The 14,723-nt window shown below is 46.4% G+C and overlaps 1 protein-coding gene across 7 annotated transcripts in view; it reads left to right on the forward strand.

Annotated features, from left to right (window-relative positions):
* The window catches only part of FOXP1 (forkhead box P1), a 595,227-nt gene that overhangs the window by 78,104 nt on the left and 502,400 nt on the right, over positions 1-14,723 (forward strand). The gene's annotated exons all lie outside the window — the stretch shown is intronic.

Consider the following 14,723-nt stretch of genomic DNA (forward strand, 5'->3'; position numbering starts at 1 on the left):
CCACCACCAGAGAGAGGCTATCGAGTGTGTTGAGTGTGGTGAAGATGTTGCTCGTCATAATAATAATCACTCATATTACAGAGCGCTTAGTGTGAGCCCTGATCGGAGCTTTGAACCCGCCTCTTTGACCCTCACAGTATCCCTAAGTGGTTTTGCCAGAGCTTCCCAGTGGGCCGCCTCCAGGGGATGGGACTCTGGCACCTGAACCCCTCAAGCAGCACTGGGCAACACTGCTTCCCCAACAAGCCCCGCCCTTGCCCAGCATCTGTATCTGTCACTGGGAAGGAAACAAGGGCAGCTGACATTTGAATTTTAAAATAGAAGAAACTTTGTTCTTTTTCCCGTTACTACAAAAGCATCGTATGATAAATGTAAAAAAATCTTAAAACCAGAGCAAAAATAAATAAATCATCTATAGTTCCATCCCCTAGAGAGAATGACTGCTAGTGTTTTTCTGTCTGCCTTTCTAGTCTTTTTCCCATGGAAATATACTTACTTTAACCATAAATGTACTAATATTTTTATGAGCAGCAGCGTTAGTTAGAAAAGAGCAAGGACTTTGGAATAAGGCGGGTTAATATCACAGCTTTCCCTTCCTAACTGTGTGACTTTGGACATGTTATTTAATTTCTCTGTCTCCGTTTTGTGTCTTTAAAATGAGGATAATATATAAAACTCACTTCACTGGGGTTTGCAGTAGCCCAGTGTATGTAGTGTGCTGTTTTGTAGCATCTGGCACACAGTAAATAAACTAACCATAACTTTAAGAAGAAAAAGTTTTTGTGGGGCTTCCCTGGTGGTGCAGTGGTTGAGAGTCCGCCTGCTGATGCAGGGGACGCGGGTTCGTGCCCCGGTCCGGGAGGATCCCACATGCCGTGGAGCGGCTGGGCCCGTGAGCTGTGGCCGCTGGGCCTGCGCGTTCGGAGCCTGTGCTCCAACGGGAGAGGCCACAACAGTGAGAGGCCCGTGTACCACAAAAAAAAAAAAAAAAAAAAAAGAAAGAAAAAAGAAAGAAAAAGTTTTTGTAACACATATCTGTTACTTAGCAACATATCGTTCAACAGACATTTGGTGAGCAGGTATGATTTGGGGATTGTGTTTCCTTCTGTGTCCATGTTTATTTTTCCAGCCCTTTTTAATGGCTGCATAGTATTTCACCATCAGTATGAATCATAATGTATTTAATTTTTATTGGATATTCATTTTTCCCAGTTTTTGTAGACCATAAACAATGCTGTGATATGTTTCTTTGCAACCTTATAGCTCATTTCTTCCCCAGTGGTTACTATTTCATTAAGATCAATTCCAAAGAGTAAGGGGTGAACAGGAATGCACAGTTTAAATGGTTTGTTGAAGCAGGGCCAAATCCCCCTCCCCACTCACCCCCGCTAAGGCTGTGCCAGCTTACTGTGAACCTGGCCATGGATGAGAGCACTCATTTCTATTTGTAAAACTTGGATGTAATATTAGATTGATGCGCTTAAAAGAAAAACAAGGCGTCATTCTTCTCTGTGGGTGACTGACCCAAATCCGTTATGGTGAAGGACAAGCAGTGACTTTCAGAATAGAGAGGGGAGAAGACCAGTCAGACAGTGACGTTCAGTTAATTGTGTGGCCCAAGCAAAGATGACAATGACAGCTCTCAGGTATGGAGCCCTTACTGTGGGCCAGAAGTTCTGTACAGTGTTCTCAAACCGTGTGATTTAATCTTCACAGCAACGTTTTGAGGTGGGGATCCTTTAGCCCATTTCATAGATGCAGAAACAGAGGACTTTAGAGAAGTTATGTAATTTGTCCAAAAAAGCACAAATTAGGCTACCGTTTGGCAGAGTTGGAAGTTGAACCCAGGCGCTCTGACTCTCAGGTTCTTGCTTTTGTCCTGGGGTACTGGAGATGCAGCTGGAAACATGGACGCGGGAGCCAGCATGCAGACAAAGTGAGACCAGGCATGGTGGCTGGCTGGTCTTGTGGGGAGGCTGACAGGGTTTCTAGCTTGTTGGAATAGAAGGCACAGCTTTGGCAGCAGACGTAGGGAAGCAGAGAGGGGGAAGCCACGTAGAGCGAGTGTGCAGATTCAGATGGTATATATGGGGCTATAGAGACTGGGGCTGGAGATCTCCTAGGAGGTAGGAGATCGCTCTTAGCCTGTTTTATGGCCTGTGTGCATCATCCTGCTTAATCCTTTTACCACCCCATGATGGGGGACTTGTTCTTACCCCCATTTTATAGCTGCAGAAACCGAGGCCCAGAGAGCTTGAATCACTCAGTCCTTGAGTATCACAGCCAGAATCAGACCCCAGGCAGCCAAATTCCTGGTCTGGGCCAAAGCCGATGGGAAGGAGAACTCAGTGGAGAGTTTGCACCCTGGGAACCACTGTTGGAAGTGAGCTCTCCCTCCTTTTGAACTTTGTAGCAATTATTGTCTGTAGAATTCATCTGGCAATTAATCATGTGTTCCCCGTGACACAACTCTCATTGTTGTCCTGACATGTTATTTCGATCATGTATTGTAATTCAACTTCTTGTGCTGGGCAGACAACTGAGCCTTGATAGCCCCCTGACCCAACCCCCAAACATGTGCACCACAGTTCCTCAGAGGGGGACTCGATAAATGTTTGACTGAATTTCATTTGAGGGGTCTTACCCTGGAGACTTCAGACAGTGACATTTGGGGAGGGGCAGGGGGAGGGAAGGAAGGCAGGGACAGTGCCTAGGATTGTGATCAGGTGGACTTGGGAGAACAGAGAGGAGACTGAGGACTAGAAAGCATCTCTTTGGCACCGCTGATGAAAGGACAGAATGGGTGTCCTGCATAAGCCCCTCTCCTCCTGTCTCCTTCCTCCGTGGGGATGTCCCCTGCGTTCAGGTTGTACTACCAGGGCTCACTTGGCTTTGTGCTTCCCTCCTAACCAGGATTTGCTGAGTGCAATTGTAACCCTGTATTTCCAACTGGGCTTTGTCGTGGGAGGCTTTCCAGATCTTCTCATGTTTCCCATTGGAGCTGTTGGAAGAGTGGTACTCAGTAGTACTGGGTACCATGAAAGGAGGAGACTTGGGTTCCAGATACTGGCGGCTGCATCACTTACTAACCATGGCCTTGGGTAGAGGACTTTGCTTCTCTGAGCCTCCGTGTCCACATCTGTAAGATAGCGGTACTTACTTGTGAGACTTATAAGAGCCTGGATGGAAATGCTCGGTCAGGAAAGAGGGCTGGGCGTGGTGAGGGCTCCATCAACGTTGGCTGGTCTTAGAATTGGATGTCTTCAGGAGCGTATCTAGAGGCCTCCCACTCTGTTGAACAGCAAGGTGAAAGGCCAGTGTGTTCCTTTCTTTTCTTGTGTTTACGACAGACGTTTCACTCCTTTGCCTCTTTGACACTTTTCACGGATGGTTTGGTCCTAATCATCACCTCTTCTCCTGGTCTCCTGAGACATTTCCAAAGCACCTCATTCCGCCCCCTTTCTCAGAAGGAAATGTGGCCATCAGACCTTGGACCACTCTGAGCCTGGTCATTGTCCTCATATTTGTTTACCAGGGTGATTATTATTATTTTTTTATTTTTAAATAAATTTATTTATTTATTTTTGGCCGCATTGGGTCTTTGTTGCTGCGTGCAGGCTTTCGCTAGTTGTAGCGAGCGGGGGTTGCTCTTTGTTGCGGTGCGCAGGCTTCTCATTGCGGTGGCTTCTCTTATTGCGGAGCACGGGCTCTAGGCGCGCAGGCTTCAGCAGTGGCTGCTCATGGGTTCAGTAGTTGTGGCTCGCGGGCTCTAGAGCACAGGCTCAGCAGTTGTGGCGCACGGGCTTAGCTGCTTCGCGGCATGTGGGATCTTCCCAGACCAGGGCTCGAACCTGTGTCCCCTGCATTGGCAGGCGGATTCCTAACCACTGCACCACCAGGGAAGTCCCGATTATTATTTTTTTTATTTTGTAAGAATTAACTGGAAGTTCTTTTTCAGTCATTTCATTAGTCATTCAACTTTTTTGTTTCCTTTTGAGGTGGAGGACAGATTACTTTGAGGCAGTGGGTCGGATGGAGGTGGCTGGCTGGGTAACCGTATCCCCGCTGAGTCAGCTGTCTGCTCAGACAACTGAAAGCTGAAGTATGTTGATGACTCGTCACCGGCCAGCGTCACATTAACTTGAAATTCCATTTCTGCTCCTCAGCTGTGGGAGTTTGGATGCCTTTGTGGGTTGTTGGAAAGCCCTCCAAGGATTGTTATCGATCGGGTTATGGAGCCTGGAATTGTCGGTTATCCCCTGAAATGATGTTTTCCATTTGAGACCAAGGCATACAATTGTGAAATGGGATGGTTCAAAAAAGGTGGGATTCATTGCTGTCAGTTTTTAGAAAGGGAAAGCCAGGCTCTGGCAGTCATTGACTCACAGAGGTTCTCCAACAGTTGGCAAAGCCGGGACAATGTCTGTTCTTCCTACAGATTGGTCATCAGCACCCACCCCCCTGGGTCTTATTGCCCTTCTGCTAAAATTATCTGGGCAGCTATTTGTTTTGGGTCTCCTTCCTTGAGTGGAGAGGCAATCTCAATGTCAGGGATGGTGGCTGCCTCAAGGCGCCCTTGGCCCCTCCTCCCGATTCATGTATCCCTGAATCACACTGTAGCCTTGGAAAAGAAGTCTGTTCAGTGTGTTTGTTCTCTGATATCTGTATGTTCTGTACATCATCCATCTTGGGTGATGGATAAGGTCCCATATGGGGATACTTTGCCTCCCTACGGTAACAGACATGATGAAAGAGTAACGCTTAGTAAATGAGGATGTTTATCTAATTATGCTCTAACAATTTTAACTTTCTTGTTGTTGTTTTTTGACTTCTTTAAATTGGGCATGAGCTTAGAAGGTGACTTGAGGGTGGGGGGCAGGGGCGGCGCTGGTATTATTTGCTTGAACAAAGCGTTTGGCCTCTCTGTCTTTATTCCTTTAAGTCATTTCTATTTCACCTCAAAGGCCTGTGGTAAGAAGGCTTTTGTTTCTAGTTGGAATATTGGGACCCATAGAATTCTTCAGAAGAGAGCTTTGGCCCAGCTATGGTGGGACTTGGTGCTTCATCCCACAGAGTGACTCCTGTAAACAGCATTTATCAGCCCTAGTTTAAGACCATTGGTTTTTTTTCAAAAGTTATTTTCATTTTTTCCCGCTTTTTATTCTTTTTAAATTTTTTTTTACCTTTCCAATAATGGAGGACTATTCCTTTTTACAGTTGAAGCCACTACCTTCTTCTTAATTATAAAGCCGGCAGAAATCATCATTTGACAAGGCATCTCGAGGAATTGCAGTTAATATTGTGACCTAGTTGGTTTCTTCATTTTTTTTTTTTTTTGCTGTATGCAGGCCTCTCACTGTTGTGGCCTCTCCCATTGTGGAGCACAGGCTCCGGACGTGCAGGCCCAGCGGCCATGGCTCACGGACCCAGCCGCTCCCGGCATGTGGGACCTTCCCGGACCGGGGCACGAACCCACGTCCCCTGCATCGGCAGGCAGACTCTCAACCACTGCGCCACCAGGGAAGCCCCGGTTTCTTCATTTTTAAAAGAGTTGTTTTATTCCTCCCCCATATCAGCTATGTATGCTGATTATGTAATCATAACTTCTCACAGAAAATATGGGTCCCGTCCATTCATACAACAGCCTCTGGTTTCACTGTGGTATGTCACTTCCCACAGAATGTTACCGCTGGGGAAACTGAGGCCTGGGTTTGCTACTCTCCCTTCTTCTGCACGGCCCGCCATTGCCAAAATTACAGTGATAGGTTTCTTGTTAGTGGCATCATCATTATGAATGTGATTCTTGTTCTCATCTAATAGGGAGCCTTGGTTACCCACAACCCACTTCCAGCTTTTGAGCGGATACATAGGGATCACCTCTCTAGAGTGAAGATGAAATAATATCATTTGTTTACCACCTTGAGTTGTTCACCACGGGCTGTGCAAAATATGTTCTGAATTTAAAAGTGCGAAAAACAAGTGTACCAGCTATCACAAAGCTCTCTCCTCCAAGTAAACATGTTTATAGAGCAAGCCTCAAAACAAAATACTTGATCACGATAAGCCCAGCCAGTGAAAAGAAAGTAAACATGTTTACCCACAAAAGCCTTATAAAGAGCCCAGGTGGCAGCCAGCTCTCTGCTCACTTGACTGTTCTTCACGGGAGCAACTGAGGCTCCCCTGGGCCTCAAGGACAGAGACACCACTCGCCCTGCCAGTAGGTGGCTCACCTTTTTAAGCCCCGCTCTCTTAGCTCAGCCCAGTTTGCCAATGAGGATGGAAGGTTTGTCTTTTGTGCCACTGAACTGAACCACGAGTGGAAGGTATTTGTGAAATTGAGCCTGGAGTTCCCGTGATTCTTAAATAGCAACTTGTCATAGGTAGAGTGCCAAGTAGGCTTATGGGGAATCTTCCTGGCTCCCTGAAAGAACCCAGATTAATATCACATGTAATGACCTTCTGTGTCCTGGGCACTGTAGTGTAGACATCCAGGGTATAAACCATGAATCACACCCAAGCCTGGCTTCACCCAGATCACTTTGGTGAAGGAACCAAAGGGCTCGAGCAGGAAGTTGGTAGAAAAGACAGGGGCATCCTGGGTGATACAGGGGTTTTCAGGGTACATGAAGTGAGCCTTCGATGCTGTAAAAGAGAGGAAGGTTAGAAGGGGGATGACAGATTGTGCGTGTGGCAGAGAGTTAAGGACTTGAGGGATGGTGCCTTGTCTCTGTGCTGTCCAGGAGCAAATTCAGGAGAGAGGGGCCCAGTCCCAGGTGGCTCTGTGGGAGGTTGTTAGTGAGTTTCAGAATTCAAGGTCTTCGTTTGAGGTGGAGCTGTTCTAAGGGATGGTTAGATCCAAGTTTTGGCCATGCCCTCAGGTGTAGAGCAAGCAAGTGTTTCTGGTTAATTAGCACTTAATGAGCCCTTACTCTTATGGGCAAATATTATCCCAATTTTCAGGTATGGAGGAATTTGCCCAAGGTTATAGCTAGTAAGTAGCATGGCTAGGATGGGACATGGGAAGTCTGTTCCATAGCCTGTGCTCTCAAGTATTGCCCTATACTGCTTCTCAAATAGACTGGAAGCTTTTAGGGTGAGAAAGTTAAGATAACCAGGTGTGTATTCACTCAGTGAATGATTTTTTTTTTTTTTGAGTGGTACCTTATCTGTACCAGGTCTGATGTAAGCCTTGGGCAGGCTGTTAGAAGGACCATCTTCATGGCTGTTGAGGTCGATAGAAGTGGCCACGGTGAAGGGACGTAGACCGAAATTGTGTACCAGATACTAAAACATCTGAGAAAGGTGTAGAAGGGCATCCTTGACATTTAGAGGCCAAAGCCATGTGGCTGGGTTGGGAGCAGTGGTCCCCTCACATACAGTCATCAGAAGAAGGGTTTTCAAGGGTCAGGGAATCACAGTGGGGAGGGACTGTGGTGGTCTCCTTGGGGGTAGATGGCAGGCAAGGTAGACTGTTAGCAGAGCCAGAACTTGGCTCTAAGAAAGGGAATTAAAGAAAGGCCAACCCTTCCTTCTTGGTTTGCCTGAGGTCAAGGGATATTGAGTGAATGGCTTCTGGGAAAGGGGAAAGGGACATCTTTACGGAAAGAGGAAAGTCTCCAGTTTGTTCATGACGTTGGTCTCGGAGGGCGGTGGGAAGAAGTGAGCACTGGAGCCAAGATGAAGGATGAAATGGGATTCTGGAATGGCCGGGAGGCAACAGGATGAGGGTACATCTAGTCCTTGAAGAGGGGGTGGCAGTTAAGTCACTCATCGTCTTCGACAGGCTTCAGACAGAAGCTGGGTTCTTACTGGGGAGATGGGGAGAGGCAGACAGATGCAGCAGGAGGGCCAGCCTTCACGTTTTAAATGGAACGTTTAGGGGATTTTTAGCGAAGACGAGCAATAAACAAACAAAACAGGTTTCCGGTTAAGCCTCAGTGAACTAGAAAAGTAATTACACCGACACCATATTCCCCATGTGTTCTAATTAATCTAATGGGTTTACTTAAAAACCTGTTTTTGAACAGAGGTATCAGTAAGTCCTCTGGCGAGTTGAAAGAAATCTTATTAGTGAAAGTTAAGTAAAAGTAATAGTGATTAGTTCTAGGGAACTTAATTGAAATGAACTCCAGTGGGCTCATTGAAGCCACAGATGTTGCTGTTGGTGACCCACTTGGTTAGATCTGGGTGACCATTTTGACTAGAACTTTAGAACTTAGCTGTTCAGATAGATGCCTATCTAGGGTACATTTGAGGTTACGATTATTTTAAAAACAGAACTATTATTTGTTCTTCTTCTCCGAGCCTTATTAATGGAGGCAGACTGGCATTTTATTTGTGAGCTGACAACACACACCATTTTCTGCAGCCGAAGTGCATTTTGAACTGGGTTCAGCATTGTCAGAAAGTTATTCACAGGAGTTGGTGATGGAGCCCCGCTCCACCCACTTCTGTTCTCTTTCTATTTTGGTGCTATTTGCAACAAAGGAGAAACTAAGTTAGTAAATTAGAGAAGGATTGAAGCTCTCACAAATGCTCCGCTTCCTATCAGGTTGTGTAACGGATTAGACAGAGTGGGCCCGCTCTTCCTGTGGCTCAGGGACCTGAAGGAGCACAGGTGCAGACCCCATGAGATGGCCTTGGCCGTGTCCTCCCAGGTCTCCTGACCTATCTGACGGAGCTACATGAAGAAATCTATAAAGATGTATATGTATATATATGTATGATCATATGTACATATCTATTTGTGTGTGCATATGAGTGTGTATGTACACATATACTTATTCATGTTGTGTGGGTCTAAAAAATCCCAGATATGGCATTCTCAAGCCAAGGGAAATCTAGTGGAGAAGGCACTGAATTTGAGTTTTGTGTCAGGGTCCCGGTAGGAAATAGGTGGCTTGTCCTTTTCCTGGGTCTGAGAGGACAAAGGGGGGGCACGTGGTGGAGCCTGGATACAGTAGCTGTAGGGAGAGGACTGCCTGGCAGGAGCTGTGATCTTTCATAGTCAACCTCCAGTGCCCCGGTGATAAATGCCCCATCTTCTCTGTTCTCCTGAGATGAGACCTCCATTGGTTGTACCAGCTGGAAGCCAGAAGACAAGGGTACCTGTTGATGCATCCACGCCGGGCGGCCTTCCAAGACACGCAGAGCAAGGTGGAGGGTTGGGGCAGCATGGCAGATAGAGGATCTAGAGGAACAAAAGGAAAACCATCCGGTCCGTTTTGTTCTGTGACCTCCTTTGGGTATGACATTGGTTAATATGGGGCAAGAGGCCCCAGATCTTCAGGACGGTAAGGAAGCATCTAGCTTTACTTCCCAAAGCGTGGTGCCTGGACCAGTAGCACCAGCCTCACGTGGGAACTTGCTGGAGATTTTCAGGCCCCGCCCTGTACCTACTGAATGAGACGGTGCAGGGGAGGGGCCCAGCAATCTGTGTTTTCTTAGCCCTCCCAGGCATTCTGGTGCTCATTCAAGATTGAGAACCACGGCTGGATGTCTTGAGGTGTTGGATGGCCAGCAAAGTATGCCAGTTTGCTAAAATGGCCACTATTATCGTGCTTGGAAATGCCAGTGACGAGCATGGCGTCTGTTTGAATGCCCTGCTTGGAAACTGCACACTCCCCATCCTTTGTAGTTTTCCGATAGGCACTCTTCAAACGAGAAGGAATAATGGCTGACATGTAGGCCATGGGGGCTCATACCCCAGGCGGTTCATGCCTCTCATTTCCAAGTGCTCCCCTCAGCCACGCCAGGAAGCGCCCGGCAGGGCCCAGACTCCGGAGGTTGTTTTTGAAAAACAGATGCAAATGCTGCCTGTACCGTTGTTGTTTTCCCGGTGCCTGGCAGTGTTTGGTAAACAACTTGATTGCTAGGTCTCGGCCTCAGGGAACCACAGCTGCTCTTTCCAGCTCCCTGCAGACTTGTGCTGAGCAAGGATTGCTGCAGGGAAAAATAAAGAGGGGAGAACAAAACAAGAAAACAGCACTGTTTTGTGGCTGCCTCTACCTGTTTTCCTGGAGCTGTTTTGCAACCACAGGCCCTGAGTTTTGATTCCTTACTTGAAAACACAAGGCAAGACCCCACGGCACCCCAGGCTTCTTTCTCTTTGGTGAGAGGGGGGAGTGGCCGCCGCCGGACTTGGAAAGCCTGTTGTAGTAGCCCCTGGAAGGATCTCTGCATTTTTAAATATGTAAATTGAAAAAGGAGAAAGCTTCATTCTTTCTAATGACCCCCAAGATGGTAATCTGGCTTTTCAAATCCCCGGGAAAACAGATTGAATATGGCACAATTAATGGTTCAGCACTTCTAGGCTTTTCTCTAAAATATTTTAATGGGCTTTTAATTTATTGCAGCTCCTGACTAGCAGGGTTGAGGCAGGGTTGCTGCTGACCCACTGCGCCAAGGTGCTCTCTGGGGCTGTAAGTGAAGTGGAAAAGAACAAAGGCCAGCTGGAGTGTCCGTCGGGGCCTCCCCAGGCTGAGCCCCTGGAGCTCACTGGGTTCCTGGCCCTGCAGTGGCGCAGCACTCTTCAGAGTAGAGGCAAGGGCGCAACTTCATCAGAGTTCCCTGGAGTATCTGGTAGAAATGCAGATGGATCATCTCTGGGCAGGAATCTGCATTTCAAGCTGGTGCCCTCGTTCCATATCAAGTTTGCAGTCCAGGACCTTGGTGATTGACAGCCAGTGTGAACAAGTAAGCCTAGGTGGGAAGCAAGTGATGGTGTTGCCAGACTTTTTTTTTTTTTTTTTTTTTTTAATTTTGAGACTTGCATGTCATTTTAAAGCATTCACTTTTAATCTACTCCAAAGTTCTCCATCATTTTGGCTCCCCCTTCCTTCTTAGATCAAGCAACCTTCTTCCTAAAATCCTTTTCTTTGGACCTGAAATGCATCTTTCTGAATGTCCTTGTAGAGAGGTGATAAACTTTTGTTTGTCTGAAAAGATCTTTATTTCACCCTCATTTTTGAAACGTAATTTTTCTGGGCATACAATTCTAGGTAGATAGTTTTTGCCTCTGGGCAGTGTTCTGGATAATTTATTTGGATACTATCTTCTCTTCTGGTGGGTTTTTTTTTTTTTTTTCCCTTTAAATTTCAGTTGCTATGTTTTTCATTTCTAGAGGTCAGAGTTTTGGTTAGAGTTATAGAACTTGATTTTATGGTATATATGCGTGTATTTTATATATGTACATGCTATGTATTTTATAGTATGTGTACTATGAACACCTAAAAAGCTATAGTATAGTATATAGTTTGTGGTATTTTGGTTAGAGTTATACAACTTATATTTTATAGTATATGTGCATGTATTGTAGTGTGTATATATATAGTATGTATTTTATAGTATATGTACTATAAATGCATATTAAAAACTATATTATCTATAGTTTATATAGTATTTTGGTTAGAGTTACAGAGCTTGTATTTTATATATATGTGTATACGTGTATGTATGTATTATATGTATGTGTATATAGAGAGTGTATTTATAGTATATATACTATAAGTCCATATAAAAACTACAGTATATATCATTCATATAGTATTTCGGTTAGAGTTATAGAGCTCGGCGGAGATGGAATTCCGTATTGGGTCAGTTGGATTCTTAACAAAACACACAAGCAAAACCAGAAAAATTCCACACACCACGGTGATAGTTTGTCCCTTATTTTTGGATATGCCTGGGGACTGTAATGTTTTAGGAAGTCAAACCGGACAGCGCTAATGATACTCTTAAGTGTTGATTGACCAGCTTACACCTTAGCTAGAAGCCAGACGCTGCTCCCATGCTGAACAGAAGCGTGATTCCTCCCTCCTCACTGCTGTTCTTTGGTGTGTCTTGCCTGTTTCATCCGCCTGTAAGCCTTTGACCATGATGTCCTGATTTGATGGAATCCCTTTTCCACCCCATCTTCCAGTTCCTTCCAAAACTTGCCCAAGATAATCGCTCTCAAAAGCCCTTAACTGCCCAGATACCTACTGTGTTTTCCTGTGTCCACTTGTGCAGCTTCTCTGTGCTTCCGAATCCCTGTAGAATTGCAGACCTCAGCCGTGGCGTAACCCTAGCCATAATTTGTTACACGGGTTGCAAGGGCTCTTTTTCTTTTCTTTTTTTAATGTGTACTATTAAAACGTTAGCTGCTGTCTTTGAAAAATGAGGAGATTTCACAAAATAGTCATCTGGATTTCTGCCTTTGTGGAATTGAAAGCTCCTGTAGCCCTGGGTTCATGTTGCCACGTGGCAGTAACGGGCTTGGGGAGCCACTGGCTGCCCTCTTAGCTGGGAAAGCCCGGGGCCTCCCGTCTGCCGCCTCCCTCCTCACTCGCTGTACCTTATACCTGGCCTGCCTCGTTCACTTGCATTATCTGCCTGGTCACTGTGGGACGCCTTAGCTTTCCCCATATGAACAAGGAAGCTCGGGTCGGAGAGGTGAAGTATCCTCTACAAGGCCTCGCAACCAAAACTCACTCAGACAAGCTGCAGTCAGAAGAGTGTCTAGTGCAAGGTAGGCGCACACAATTTGTTTTTTTTTTTTGCGGCACGCGGGCCTCTCACTGTTGTGGCCTCTCCCGTTGCGGAGCACAGGCTCCGGACGCGCAGGCTCAGCGGCCATGGCTCACGGGCCCAGCCGCTCCGCGTCGTGTGGGATCTTCCCGGACCGGGGCACGAACCCGTGTCCCCTGCATCGACAGGTGGACTCTCAACCACTGCGCCACCAGGGAGGCCCCACAGTTTTTGTATTAGTGTATTGGCTGGAAAAATACGGATTCCTTGTGAACGCAAGCTGTGTAGAGTCAAGCCCCTGTAGCTGTGTGATCTTGGGCAGGTTACTAAAACTCTCTGCACCTCAGTTTTCTTATCTGCATGTAAGAGTATCTACTAGGAACTTGGTGGTAAGAACAAAATTAAATGAAATACCTGTTGTAAAATACTTGAAAACAATATGCAGTACAGCATGAGTTTTCAATAAATGGCAATTGTACGTTTAGAGGATGCTGAGGAATTAATTCTTTCACTTGTTGATTCGTTTGTTGACTCAGTCTGTATTGAGTGGCTGCTGTGAGCCTAGCATTCTTCTGAATTTTTGGAGGACAGTGATGAACACAACAGAGACGTTTCCTTACCGTGTGGAGTTTATAGTCTAGTGGAGAGGACAAGTGAATAAATGAGAAAAAGTTTATAGGTGATGATAAGAGCCCTGGGGAAGGCAAATAGGATGATGTAATTAGAGTGACTGGGGACCTAGCTTAAGTAGGTAGGTGGGACAGCCTTCTTGAAGTGGCCTTTGCCCCTAAGACCCTGTGACGAGAAGGAGCCACTTGTGTAAGGAGTAAGATCGTGGTGTTCCAGGTAGCTGGGAAAGCCAGTGCACCAGGCCTGAGGCAGGAAAACCCTTGGCTTGCTTGAAATGGAAGGAAGGCCACCGCATCCGTGTTGTACACGGGTATGGAGCTGGTGGCTGGCAGCAGTGTCAGTGAAGCAGGAAGTGACCAGATTATGCAGGGTCTTCTAGGCCAGAGAAGGAAAAAGATTTTGTCCTAAAGATGGTGAGCATTCTCAGCCCCTTTCTTTTTTTCTTTTTTTTTTTTTTTGTGTGGTACGCGGGCCTCTCACTATTGTGGCCTCTCACTGTTGTGGCCTCTCCCGTTGCGGAGCACAGGCTCCGGACGCGCAGGCTCAGCGGCCATGGCTCACGGGCCCAGCCGCTCCGCGGCATGTGGGATCTTCCCAGACCGGGGCATGAACCCGTGTCCCCCGCAGCGTTAGGCGGACTCTCAACCACTGCGCCACCGGGGAAGCCCTCAGCCCCTTTCTTTTTGCTATGTGATGTCGACTTAGTAGCTTTGCAGAGCTTCCGCGAGCTTTGGAAATGCTTCTTGGGTCTCAAGGCTACTTGAAGTTTGGACGACGGGGCTTTATCATTTGGACACAAACTGTGATTGGCAGTATCCACCTTCCTTGATATTTTGGTAGAAATACAGAATCTCAGGCCCAATTCCAGACCAATCAATCAGTGTCTGTGGGGATGGGGCTCAGGAATCTGTATTTTAAAAAGCTCTTCAAGTTATTCTTCCGTGTACTAAAGTTTGAGAAACATTCATCTATAGTACATGTGGGTACATTTCCATAGGAGTTGGAGCCGTACTCTTGGGAGAGGAATGGAAGCTTTCCTTGGGCACCCAGTGAATGTCGTCAGCTGCCGAGGGTGCAGGTGCACCAAGGCTTGGCACTAGTGCCAGGGTGAGAATTCTTCTGCTCAGGTGCACGACCCTCTGCCCACAGCTCAACTCTGGTGTTGATGGCAGATCAGCATAGGAGTGATTTGTGGTAAAAACCTTCTTTTTAATCCGGAAGCTTAAAGGAGAAGCTAATAGTTTAGGTTATTTGGAATAAGTGTGCTTTAACCAAAAAGACAAAGATGCTGAGAGGAAGAAGGGACGTGGAAAGCATCAGTTAATGACCTGACCTTGCAGATTAAAGAACTGGGATCCTGAGGCATTAACTGGCTTTCCTGGAGCCACACAAGTGATTGATGACAATACTGGGTCCAGAATTCAGGCTTTTCCACTTGGATGTCTACACGTTACGTAGTATGTTTTCTCTTGATGGAAATATCTCTGAGTCTTGCTCCTTATGTAATTCATAAACATTTGTAGAATTATTTTGGAGGAAAATGATTATGGTTACCTCTCTTCCCAGTTTGGATGTTCACTGTTATG

This window comes from Mesoplodon mirus, assembly GCF_964341445.2.
Source record: "Mesoplodon mirus genome assembly, chromosome: 12".
Lineage (NCBI taxonomy): Eukaryota > Metazoa > Chordata > Mammalia > Artiodactyla > Ziphiidae > Mesoplodon > Mesoplodon mirus.